The following is a 13275-nucleotide window of genomic DNA, read 5'->3' on the forward strand; positions in this document are numbered from 1 at the left end:
TTGACCACTCCTCCATTTCATTCAAATCTTCCCACAATCTTTTTTTCCCTATTAAAAAAGGTCAGCCTCATCTACCAAATGCTCAGATTCTTAAAATCTGGCCTACTTGTATTAGTGTCACCATAAACTTTGTCTCTGAAAAAAAGCTTGAGTCAAATTCTTTCTAGGCAGACCCACACCTTTTGCCCTTGAATTTCGGGGTTCCTAGCACCCCTAGACCACAACAGTATCATAAATAAGTCAGAGTAGTATAGAAGAAATTACCTCTCAGATCTATGGATAGGAGAAGAGTTTATGATCAAAAACAAAGGATAGAGAAGATAAAGATAAAATGGACAATTTTGATTACATAAAATTAAAAATTTTGCACAAATGAAAGCAATATGGGTTAAAGTAGAAGGGAAGTAGGTTTCTGGGGGAAAAAATTTTGCAATAAGTCACTCCAAGATATGTAGGAAACTGATCCAAATTTATAAGAATTAGAACAATTCCCCAGTTTGTAAATGGTCAAAGAATATAAAAAGGCAGTTTTCAGAGGAAGAAATACAAGCTATCAAAAGTCATGTGAAAAAAGTGCTCTAAATCACTAATTATTAGAGAAATGCAAATCAAAGAAACTCTGAGTTTCCACCTCATACCAATCAGATTGACAAAATTGACAGAAAAGGAAAATGATAAATGTTGGAGAGGCTGTAGGAAAACAGGAACATGGACACACTGTTAGTGGAATCGTGAAGAGGTCCAACCATTCGGAAAAGCACTTTGGAACTTTGCCCCAAAAGTTACTAAATTGTGTATACCTTTGACCTAGCAATACCACCATTAGGCTTATACCCCAAAGAGATCAAAGAAAGAGGAAAAAGACCCATATGTACAAAGATATTTTTGGCAGTTCTTTTTTTATGACCGCAAAGAACTGGAAATTAAGAGTGCACCCACCAATTGGGGAACAGCTGATAAGTAATGGGTTGGGGCTTGGGAGTGGCCACTGCACTTCCTTCCACTCCAGGCAAGATAGTAAGACCTAGACTTAAAAAAAAATGCAAATGTAAACATACACAAGTTATTCACATGTAGGAAGTATTCTAAGGGTGTTGTCAGTCATTTTATTTTTGAATGCTGTTAGTTCCTCTTCCCCTAGGAGGAACAAATGGTGTCTTTCCAAATGATGATGTTATCTGAAAGCCACTTGAAGCCTAATGTGTCAAGTGCTTGATGTGAAGACCTGATAACTTCAAAGTGCTAAGATTACCTGTGATCCCTTTGGATGTTTTGCACCCAGTCCTACTCTGACCCATCTGACCTGTATCATAGCTACTTTGAGGATCATATGAACCCCTGCTGTCCCAAATAAAAAAAAAAAATAAGTCATCCGGTTTGTCTGGGCTGGTGGATGCAGGTAGATGGAGGCATTTGGGGGACGTGGAGAGAACAGTAACTTAAAATAGTTTTAAGGTCACAATGGACTGAAATAGATACCACCAAAGGTGACATAGGAGGGAGACTTTTTTCCCAGAGAACATGAGATGCCCCATGCCCTGCGAAAGTTAAAATAGACTCACAATTCAATGGAAAGAAAAGTAGCTGAAAAATGGTCTGAACATGTGTTAATCATAACCGTTCCTAAACATATCACAACAGAAGACTGAAAGCAAAAAGCCAAAGGCTTAGAGCACAAGATTGAAGCCACTAAGGGAAAAAAAAAATATAAAGAGATTCACTAGAAGCCTGGAGAAATGTGAAATTCAATTCAACTTTTAAAATATATATATATAAAGCATTCTAGCCATAGAGCACTGTGCTGAGTACTGGAAGAAATATAAAATATATCTGGCCCCTACTTTCACAGAGCTTACAACCTAGTGGGGAGCAGAAGGTAGCCCCTTTGTAAAAAACCAGCCACCATTTGCCTATTCATATATTTTACAAAGAGTAACTGGCTCATAAAAAGGTAAAAATGAAAAAAAATTTTATCTGCTCTGAGTATCTTATCATGTCATCCCTGGGTATTGGAACTAGCACTTTCTTAGCTCAGATTAGATGCTGAGGCAAAATGAGGCACCCATGAGTCATTGAATAGTTAACGAAGGAGTTTTGCTTTGCTCTAACACAAGAAAGATATACCACAAGGATACGGTGACATTTAGTTTTTCTGGACTCAGCCTTCCTTCCAGAGGCCTTCCCTATGGAAACTTGTCTGGTTATCAGGGTAGGATGTGGTGAAGAAAAAAAATGGTGACTGGCAAGGTCTTCAGAAATCCACCAAGTCAGAGAGACCCCAAATGGATGTGAGAGGGAATTTTCCTGCTTTTATCAGGGAAAGAGGGCCCAAGCAGATCCCAGGATATCTTTGTCTCATTTAGGGAAAATTAATCCCTCTTTCTGGAGGGATGGAGAAGGAATGGGTCTAATGCATATTGTGTAGAAATGATGGTAGATATCACATACTACCTCTTGCATCAGAGGACTTTGCACCATTTAAATGCTTTTAGAGTTTTTACTGGACAGTCCTTGTATGCGCAGTATTAAAAAGAAAAGGGGGTAGGGAGAAGAAAAAATAACAACACATAACAAAAATTTACAGTCCCCTCTTCCTCCAAGGAATCACCATAATGAGAGGGGGGAAAAAAAGAAAAAATTATGGAAAACAAAAGCCAGAGGTCCTCAGCTTTTCTTCTCCCCTTAAGAAGGACCAATCTTGATTCTCAACAGTCTGATCCATGTGATGGGTGATGCCAAATCTTTTCAATTCATGGTGGGTCTCCTAATGCAAAATGATGACAATGAATAAGAGCAGCAACAAGAACGTAAGAGACCAGAGACGTAGTACAAATGATGACGTCTCCAGGATAGTTGCAGACTTCTTCTGATGTGAGATGCTGACATAATGAACATGAGCAGCTCCAGGAACATCAGGGCCACAGCATAGATTCTTCTGGTCGCGTCAATTAATCTTCATCAGGAATCAAGGTCATCTGTAGAGAAGTGGCTAAGAGGTCATAAGCCTCTTGCATACAACCTCTCTGAGATCTAAGGTCTTACTGAGGCTCTCCTTGTACTGCCACATACTCAGTATTCCCTGGCCCACCTGTCAACACCTCTTCTTCCCTGAGATCTGCATCAGGAGAACATTACAAAATCATTGCCCCCTTAGAAGTCTCTGTATATGGGTTGCACTTCCATATGAGATAAATAAGAACTCTCCTTCATCCCCTCCAGGAACTCAGAATTACCACTGAGTAAACTAAGGAATCCCCATTCTTTCAAGTAAATATATTCCCATCAGAGTTAGAGAGCAACAGTTTCACCTCCCTCATGCTATTAGAAAACAAGGTGCCACTCAATAATATCATCCCTTGATACTCCAAACCTTTTCTTGGAAGGAATGGTCCAAACCATCCCAGAGGAAAGGAAGTCTGTTGATTGAGCTATTCCTCCAGGGTGTACAAAACCCTTTGAAGGGGCAAGGACCTTGAGGCCAGGGCAGCTCTGCCCTGGGCAAGGATTAAGGAAAGGCTGGAAATGGTCAGCTAGAACTAGGTCCAAAAACAGTCCATTCTGAACCAAGTAAGTCTTCTTGGAGACTAGATCCCAGAACTAATGGGAATGGAGAGCCCTTGCCCTTCTCGTAGTAGCACTGGTTTATTGCAAACATGGTTTCTGGGAGGTTGGACAACTGATCTGGGCAGTCAGGTGCATAACAGGTAACTCACATCCAGTTTTATTCCCTTCAATCTAGCCTAAAAACTATTGACAGAATAGTCTGCCTAAGCTAGAGCTCTGGGCAGGTAGGTGGTACAGTGGATAGAACACTGGGTTTGGAACCAGGAAGACTCATCTCGGTGAGTTCAAATCCAGCCTCAGACACTTGCTAGCTGAGTGACTCTGGACAAGTCACTTAACCCTATTTGCCTCAGTTTCTCATCTGTAAAATGAGTTAGAGAAGGAAATGGCAAACCACTCCAGTGTCTTTGCCAAGAAAACCTCAAAATGGGATGAAGAAGAGTTGGACTGGACTGAAAAAGCTCAACAAAAAACAACAACGTAGAGCTCTGCTCCTTACCTGCCCAAAAATCTTCAGTGACTGCACTGCCTACTAAATTAGGCATTAACTTCTCAGCATGATTTCAAGTCCTTCTGGCCCAATCTGTCTTCTATATTTTATATCACACTATTCTCTAACCCCACCTCCAAAAGGGGAAGAGGAAAGGGAATAGAATATTTATATAATGCCTATTATGTACCTGACACTATGCTAAGGGATTTTACATAAATTACCTCATTTGAAACTCCCCACAATCCATTGAGGTAGGTGCTATTATTATTATTATTATTCCCTTTTTACAGTTGAGGAAACTGAGGCTGAGAAGTTAAGCTAGTAAGTGCCTGAAACCCAATTTGAACCTGAGTCTTCTGAATCCATGCCCATCTCTCTATCCACTGTGCCCTCACTGTTCCCTAAAAATGTCATCATAATGAGGAGTGGCAAAAGGTCCCCTCATCAATTTCATGAGTATCCCCATCAACTTGATAAGATGACAGAATGTGCTCCATTCCCAAAGGGCACCTCTCATGGACCTGGCACCTTTGGAGAAAATATGTGGAACTTATTTGGTTCGTTCCCAGTGACTGGGGCTGCCTCCCAAGTGGTTGTTAACTGACAGTAAAGTGTGTGTGGATGGTGAGATTCTTTCCAGAGAAGCTGCAGTAATCAGTAAAAGAAAACTGATCACACTTCTTTCTGTCTCTCTCATTCTGTTTCTGTCTCTTTCTCTGTCTGTCTCTCTCTGGTTCAGTCTCTCTGACTTTCAAACCAGAGTGTTTAGGGGAAAAGGGGAAGGGAGGGAAGAAGTGTTTCTCCTGCCCTGTCCCTAGGAGATTGCAACTGGTGGTAGAAATACAAGGTAGTGGCCGATATGTTTGGGCATGGCCTAAGAAGAAAGTTGAAGGATATGAATGGTTCCTAAAGCACAGCCTCCTATGTAGAAGATGGGGATTTTTCATTTCCTGGACAGCATGATCTTAGCTTTCAGCCAGACAAGATAGATTTCCTGAAGCAGCATAAACTTTGGGAGTGGCTATATGGTAACTCCAATTTCAAAAGTTCCTGAGTTCCGGAGTTCTGGCCTGGGCCTCCTGGTGGAAGAATATTTCCTTAGCAGCCTGCTCCTTGGAGAAGGAAGAGGGGTGCTATTAGAGGGCTGTCCCATGCCAATGGGAGAAGGGGAAAGGTTGACTCAGGAAGCAAAGGATATAAATATTACAAATCCCAATGTTGCTATGAGTTCATCAGAAGATTCGTGTCCATGAGAAAGGAGTTATTTGTCTGAAAGCTTTTCCCTTGCCCCACCCCCAACCCCCAATTTACCTTCTGAAGAAAATCTAATGTCATTTGAGTGCTTTATGTTTCTATATCTGTTCTTGACCTCCTGTGAGTCTATGCTATGACCGCTTCCTTTGAGTCTGTGGCATAAAATAAAGGCTGTTCCATACCTGATATGCATTTAGTACTGTAAACGCCTCCGTAGGGATTGAGGACCCTGGTACCCACCTTTGGGGAAACCTAGTTACAGCTAAACACTCATTGGGACTGTTCTCCCTGGGGCATAAACCCTGGGGCAAGAGCAAAGATCAGTCCCTAAGATTGGACCCAGTACATGTGAGCTCAGAATCCTTTGACGGGGTAGGGGACAGCGTATGAGTTATATCCTAACCTCTCCTGTTCCTAAACTTAGGAAAAGCCTATGATGTTCCCTTTACTCGGTATGCCTTCTCCTCACATCTGTTGGTCAAAATTCTACCTGGGACCTCCCAAGACCTCTCAGAACCTTGCTTAGTTCCAGGCCTCTAAAATACCTCTTAGACTTCTCCACTCACACCATCATATATATTCCTTCTCCATACAAAATTACCCTGGAAACTTTCTGGGCTTGGGTAGACCAGCTTTGGTCTTATCTTGATCAGTTCTAAGTGCTCCACAGTACATCCCAGACACCTCTTCTATCACCACTCCCTCACAGCTTCTCTTTATGTGATGTCTTCCTCCATTAGAATGTAAATTCCTCCAGGGCAGGGACTGAACAGCACATATCCCCTTTATGTGTTTAGCATGTATCCCCAGTGCTTAACACAGTACATGACACATAGTAAGTGTTTAATAACTGTTTTATAATGAAGCCCATAGAAATAAGGGCTGGAAGGGAACATCTGACCAGCCCATCACCTTCTATGTAGTACTTAATCCCTGCCCATGGGTGCATGGGGGATTCAGGGAGGACTAGCACCTCTCGTGTGAGGGCTTGCCAAGCCCTTTTCAGGGTTGCTTATCCATCTTTGACGTCCACCTGATTCACCCACCTGTGGCTCCAAGAAGCTGCAGCATGCACAGTGGCTGCACCCCAGTAAAACTATCTGGGCAGATGGGCTAAACCAGACTGAGGGTGACCAACAGACCTCAAACATGTTAGTAAGTTAGGGGGATATCTACTCCAAGCATGATAAGACTTCCCCTGTTGGAATGGGCAGATGAGAACAATTTGTTCCAATAGCCATGTGGCTGAAGTGCTTAGAACTTGGTCAGACATCCAAGACTCCAAGGTCATCTACTGAATTCCAGGACCAGTTGTCCTGACTTCTGACCTGCCACTAGATTTCAATAACTCAGGAAGAGAAAGTGAGGTTGACCAACTCTGCCTCACTTAAATCCAATTCACTTACAAGTCACTCTGTGATGACATTAATCCTCTTCTTAAAGAAGGATAAACAACAGTCCCTGACTAGGGGCAGAACTAGTTCAAAAGAAACATTTATTAGACTTATACTTCTTAATGCATGCAATCAAACTTTACTTATCAAAGCATGGAAATAACAACTTCAAAAAAAGAGACCACCACAACCCTGATGTTTTAGGGGTTCTAATAAGCTTCTTTCTTACCAGAATAGATAAGCTTCCTTCTCTGCCCATGCCAAGCCAAAAGCTGTGTATCTCCCTCCCAGGTGATCTTCTGCCAACTTTCCAAAAGCTCAAAAAGCCAATCAATACTGCCCTCCAGACACATGGACTCACTCTAGTCATCAGAGAGGGGAAAAGAGGAGCCTGACCTACTGGAGACTTAGGCTGATGACTGTGATACCAGGTGGGTTGTTATACTTTTAGCTAAATTACAATGTAATTTGATTGGTGATTTACTTCAAAATTACCAGCGTAAGTACATTTTTAGATGTAATATTATTGCACATTTAATAGGCTATAGTATAATGTAAAAATAACTTTTATATGCACTGAGAAACCAAAAACTTTGTGTGACTCTCTTTATTGTGATATTTGCTTTACTGCCATGGTCTAGAACTGAATCTGCAATATCTCCAAGGTATAACTGGAATATTTTCTCATTAATGGTCTGTTTTATTGAAGGGTCTACATATCAGTTGTTTTAAGAATACACACATGTTGTTTACTACATCATACCACACAGATATCTATCTTTTTGTGGAAAAGCAGTTACAAAAACAACTTACTCAAGACAGCTCAGTCACAAAACAGAGGCTTAAAACAAAACGGAATCAGGCTAAGATGATAAATTATCTTATTAAGGTAATAAAACCTGTTCTCTCAGCCTATGTCATCAGTTAGACTAAACTCGCAAACTATCTTATTAAGGTAATAGAAGTTATAATTTATACTATACTGACAAACATTCCTATCTTACTGAGATACTAAAATTTATTCTCACTACACCAGGCTCTGCTCACACAGCCCAGGAACATGCATGGAACCCATCTAACAAGGAAAGGATGATACGACCAATGTGACCTGTTCTCCTCATCCCTCTGCCATATTTTAATACCATGGAGCAGCTAGGTGGGGAGTGGATAGAGTGCCTGGCCTGGAGTCAAGAGGTCTCATCTCCTTCAGTTCAAATCTGGCCTCAGATACTTCCTAGCTGCGTGACCCTGGACCAGTCACTTAATCCTGTTTACCTCAGTTTCTTCATCTGTAAAATGAGCTGGAAAAGGAAATGGCAAATCACTCCAGCATCTATGCCAAAAGTGTAGGCTACGACTGAAAACTACTGAACAATAATAATGTGTACCATACAACACCAGAGGGAGCTGTGGGAATATCAGCCAATGAAGATGTCCACTTAGATCATTTAGGATGGCCCCCATCCTACTTAGGGAAACTCTCCACACCCTTCCCCCTCCCCCCATCCATTCCCTGGAGCTTCCATCTCAGAATGAGGTTGTTTACAAAAAGATAGTTGTAGACATCTCTTTAATCTTTCTGTTATAAATGAATAAAACAAACAATATCAAATCAACAAATAAGCGCTCCTCCCTGGAATAGTATGTGATCCTCCTAAGACCCCAGTAGCAAGCAGATAAAAGATTTCCCAGACAATCAGCTCTCAGTAGGTGCTCCCAGATGGCCAGGGTATTGTGCCCAAGATTCTTCCAACCATGACAAAATAAGTCAGTTACCAGTCTATTAAATTAATTCAGGAATTCAGAACAATTCTGGTTTTTCCAGAAGCAATGTGGATTTCACTTCATCTGAAGCTAGTCTTGCATCCAGGTGGCTTCAGTCTTCACTTCCCTGTCCCCAAATCTAGCAGATGCACTCACTTGATTTGCATTTCTGTTCTGGAAGTTCTGGGCTGACTGCCAAAATGTTGAAGTCTGGGCACATCCCCCTAGTTCAGGAAATTCTTAATCTAGGGTCTGTGAACTTGAATGGGGAAAAATTACATCTTGTTTTCAGTTGACCTCTAATTGAAACTTATCGGTTCCTTAAATAATGGAGAGAATACATATATATGTATATATGCATATATACATACATGCATATATGTATGTATGTGTATACATACATATGTGTGTATACATATTATGAGAAAGCATCTATATTTCACCAGACTGACACACAAAAAAAAGTTAAGAACCCTTGTGCTAGAAAAGTAAAGCTAACTCTAGAAATGAAGCTCCTTGAATATAGCTACTATTTCTCTTTTGTATTTATATCCCTAGGGCCTAGCACAGTACCTGGCTGGCCCACCTTACTAGTTCAGTAAATATTTGTGGAATTGAATTGAATTACTCGGCCAGAGCTACTAAAATCTCTATTAAAAACAAACAAGAAAAACCCCTTTTAGTCTTGAGTCTTTGAGCAATATTCAGAAAACAAATTGTTAAAAATGAAATGATAATGATTTCAACTCCAACTACAGTAGCAACTTTATATTTCTTTGGAAAGAGGAGAAAACGTGGAAATCAGAAGCTTCTGAGGTTTCAGTCAATCTCCTCTCCTATTCTCTTTGACTTGTGAAATACACTTCCAACCACAGCTCTTTAGATTAAAATCCTTCTCTTTCTTCAAGGCCTAGCCCAGGTACTACCTTTTCCATGTGAAATCTCTACTGACCTTTTGACCTCATCCTCCCTTCCTCCCATTTCCCCACATTTCCCCTGAGATGAAAATGACATCTCCCTCATATTTATTAAAATATTTTGTCTATATATTTTTTTTTGCTAGGAATATAAAGAAAGGCAAAAATAGTCCTGCCCTCAAGGAGTTCATACTCTAATGAGGGAGAAAACATTCAAAGAACTACATATAAATAGGTTATATACAGGATAAATTGGAGATGATCTCAAAAGGAAGACACTAACATTAAGAAGAACAGGGAAAAATTTCTTACAGAAGATGGGATTTTAGCTCAGACTTAAAAGAAAACAGGAAAGCCAGGAAACAGATGAGGAAGGAGAACATTCCAGTGATGTGGAGCAGCCGGGGAAAATGCTTTGAGTCAGGAAATAGACTGTCTCGAGAGAGGAACAGCAAGTATCACTGGATCATAGAGTACTTACAGAGGCAGTACAGTGAGAGAAGACTTGTAGGGTAGTAAGGGTCCAGGTTACAAAGGGTTTTAAAGGCCAAACAGATTTTATATTCAATTTTGGAGGTAACAAGGAATCACTATAGTTTATTATATAGGGGAACGACCTGGTCAGACCTGTTTAGGAAGATCGTTTTGATTAGTGAATAGAGGATGAAGTGAGTGAGGAGAGACTTGAGGCATGAAAACCAAGCAGAAGGCTATAGTGAAGGTCCAGGCACGAGGTGATGAGGCCCTTAACTAGCATGGTGGCTCAGTCAGAGGAAAGAAGGGCATATATATGAGAGATGTTTTAAAGGGAGAATCTATAGGACTTGGCAATAGATTGAATATGGGGGTTGAGAAAGAGTTGAGGATAGTACATCTAGGTTTTGAGCCTGATAACTTGAAGGATGGTGATGCCTTGAACAATAATGAGGAAGTTAGGAAGAAAGGAGAAAGATGTGCTGAGTTAAAGATATCTGTAAGGTATCCAGTTTGAGATTTCAATAAGCAGTTAGAAATGTAAAACTAAAGGTCAAAAGAGAGTTTAGGGCTAGATAAATAGATCTGAGAATCATCTGCAAAGAAAATAATAGTTGAATCTACTAGGCTAAATACTATGGAGGAAGAAAAGAAGGGGCCCAGTACAGAGCCTTAGGAGATACTCATGGCTTGCAGGTGTGGCCTGGGTGAAGCTCTAGCAAAGGAGATTGGGAAAGAATGGTTAGACAGGTTGTTGCTGTTAATCATCTTTAGTTTTCAAAGAGGATCAATGATATCACAGGTGATGTCTTCTTGCACTTAAATTGGATTTCAGGTGAGGCAGAGTTGCACAAAGTCATCAGCCTTACTCTCTCTTCCAGAGTCATCGAAGTCCACTGGCAGGACAAAAGTCAAGATGACTGGTGATGGTTCAGCATACAGTGGATGATCGAGGCATCTTGATCAAATGCCTGACTAAGCCCTAAGCTGCGATATTACCTGCTTCATGGCCATTGGAACAAATCGTTCTCATCCATTCATTCCATCTGGGGAGGTCTTCACATACTTGGGGCAGACATTGCCCTAACTCACTGGCAGATATGAGACCTGCCGGTTAACCTCAACCTGGTTTAGCCTATTTGCCAAGATGGTTTACCAAGATGTTTTTCTGGGGTGTGGCTGCTAAAGAATGCTACAGTTTCTTAGAGACACAAGTGAAAGTTGGGTGAAGGTGAACACCAAAGGTAAATGAGCAGCCCTGAAAAGGGTTGGGCAAGCCTTCACATGAGAGGTGCTAGTTCTCCCTGAACTCCCCACACACTCCAGTTAGACAGATAGGAGAACCAGGATAGACTAGTATCATGAAAACCTAGAAAGAAGAGAGTGTCAAGAAGTTGACTGACAGTATCAAAGACTCCAGAAAGGCCAAGAAAGATTTAGAAAGAAAGAAAGAAAGAAAAAAGCATTAGATTTGGCAATTAACAGATCATTAGTAACACTGGAGATAGTTCAATGATAAAGTCAAAAGCCAAATGGTACAGAGTTAAGAAGAGAGTGAGAGGAGAGGTAATGGAGGAATCAGTTATCAACAGCCTCCCCAGAGATTGGCCACAAAAGAGCCATTATATAGGATGACAGCTAGTAGGAATGGACTTACTGAAGGTTTTTTGAGGATGGGGACAGATAGGTGTATTTGTAGGCAGTAGGGAAGCAGCTAGTAGACTAGAAAAGTTCAAAGATTAGTGAGATTGGGGTGATAGAGTAGGAAATCTGCCCGAGAAGATGGGATGGGATGACATCACTTTTGCATGTACATTTGCCTTGACAAGAGAAAAGGCTACCTCTTCATATAAGGCTGGCATGATGAAGAAGGTAGTGGGGAAAGGTATTTGAGTGAAATGAGATGAGGAGAAGGGAAGAAAAGAAAGCTTTCAACTAATGGCCTCAGTTTGTTTATTCATTTGTTTTCAGTGAAATATTGGGCAAGGTTCTCAGCTGAGAGATTGGGGAGAGGGAAAGTCATGAGAAGTTTGAGGAGAGATGAAATTGTAAAGGTGCTCTGGTGAGTAGGATAGGAAGTCATTAGAGAGGTATAAAAGGATTACCTTGCTGAAGTGAGAGTCCTGTTAATGTTATGTGACATAAATTTGTAGGGGACCCAGTCAGTACAGTTCCATGACTTTCTCCTGCTTCATTCACTGAGATAGAAGAAAAGGCAAACTGATGGGATCGTGGGTGTAACCCAAGACTAGGGCTTGGCAAGACAAGATTGGTGATAAGATAAGGCGGGCGAGGAATTCAAGAAAGGGATAGTACAGAATTGAACTGGTTCACCAACAGATTAAGATGGGGAAGAAGAATACAGCCAGCACAGGGATGATGACCTGGGAAAGATCTGAGGGGTGGAAAGATTGGAGTTCATAGTGGGGATTAAAGGACAGGGTTAGAAATTGGAAGGCAGATGGGAAGGTGAAATAACGAAAGATTGTGATATTTGTAAAATGAGGATAGTAATCTTTTATTCTCATTGTATGGCCTATCTCCTTTTATGAATTCAAACCCTATCCCATACTATTATTAGCTGTGTAACTGGGGGCAAATTCCTTAACCTCTTTCAATTTCATTTTTCTCATCTTTAAAATGGGTTAATAATATGTTAGACAGATAGATAGTGAAGTGGATAGAATGCTAGCTAGAGTCAGGAATACTTGCATTCAAATCCAGCCTCAGGTACTTTCTAGCTGTGTGACCCTGGGCAAGTCACTTAACCTGTCTGCCTCAGTTTCCTCAACTGTAAAATGGGGATAATAACAGCACCTACTTCCCAAAGTTATAGTGAGAAACCAATAAGATAATATTTATAAAGCATTTAGCACAGTGCCTGGCACATAGTAAGCATTTAGTAAATGCTTATCCTATATTTATTGTGAGGATTAAATGAGATAATATATGTAAAGTGCTTTGTAAATCTTAAAGTGCTATATAAATGCTAGCTTATTACTATTATTTCCTAGTTATACATATCTTCAATAATATGTTATGCCACTTTTGCCACACAAGCCATCTGTGGTAACATTCTTTAACCTGCTTCCCTCACTATACACTTGTCCCGTCCCGCGGGACATCAACGGAGGTCCAGACCTGTAAAAGAAGGAGGGGAGCAGGGGACACAGGAAATGGAGACAAGGCAGGCTTTCTGATCAAGTCTCGTTTATTGAAGGCAAGCTCAGGGTAGTTATACACACAGTAAGAGGGAGTGGGGGAGTTCCACCAATGGTATAGGGGCGGGGTATTCCAGGAAGAGATACAGCTTTGTCCATAATTTGTTCTTATCACAAGGAGGCCTTGACAACTGCAACCTAGTAATTTTCCAGAGGTCATACTGGGCCTGTGGTCCCTTACACGTCCCCCTTTT

Source organism: Vombatus ursinus, unplaced genomic scaffold, assembly GCF_900497805.2.
Source record: "Vombatus ursinus unplaced genomic scaffold, bare-nosed wombat genome assembly UNPS02014946.1, whole genome shotgun sequence".
Classification (NCBI taxonomy): Eukaryota; Metazoa; Chordata; class Mammalia; order Diprotodontia; family Vombatidae; genus Vombatus; species Vombatus ursinus.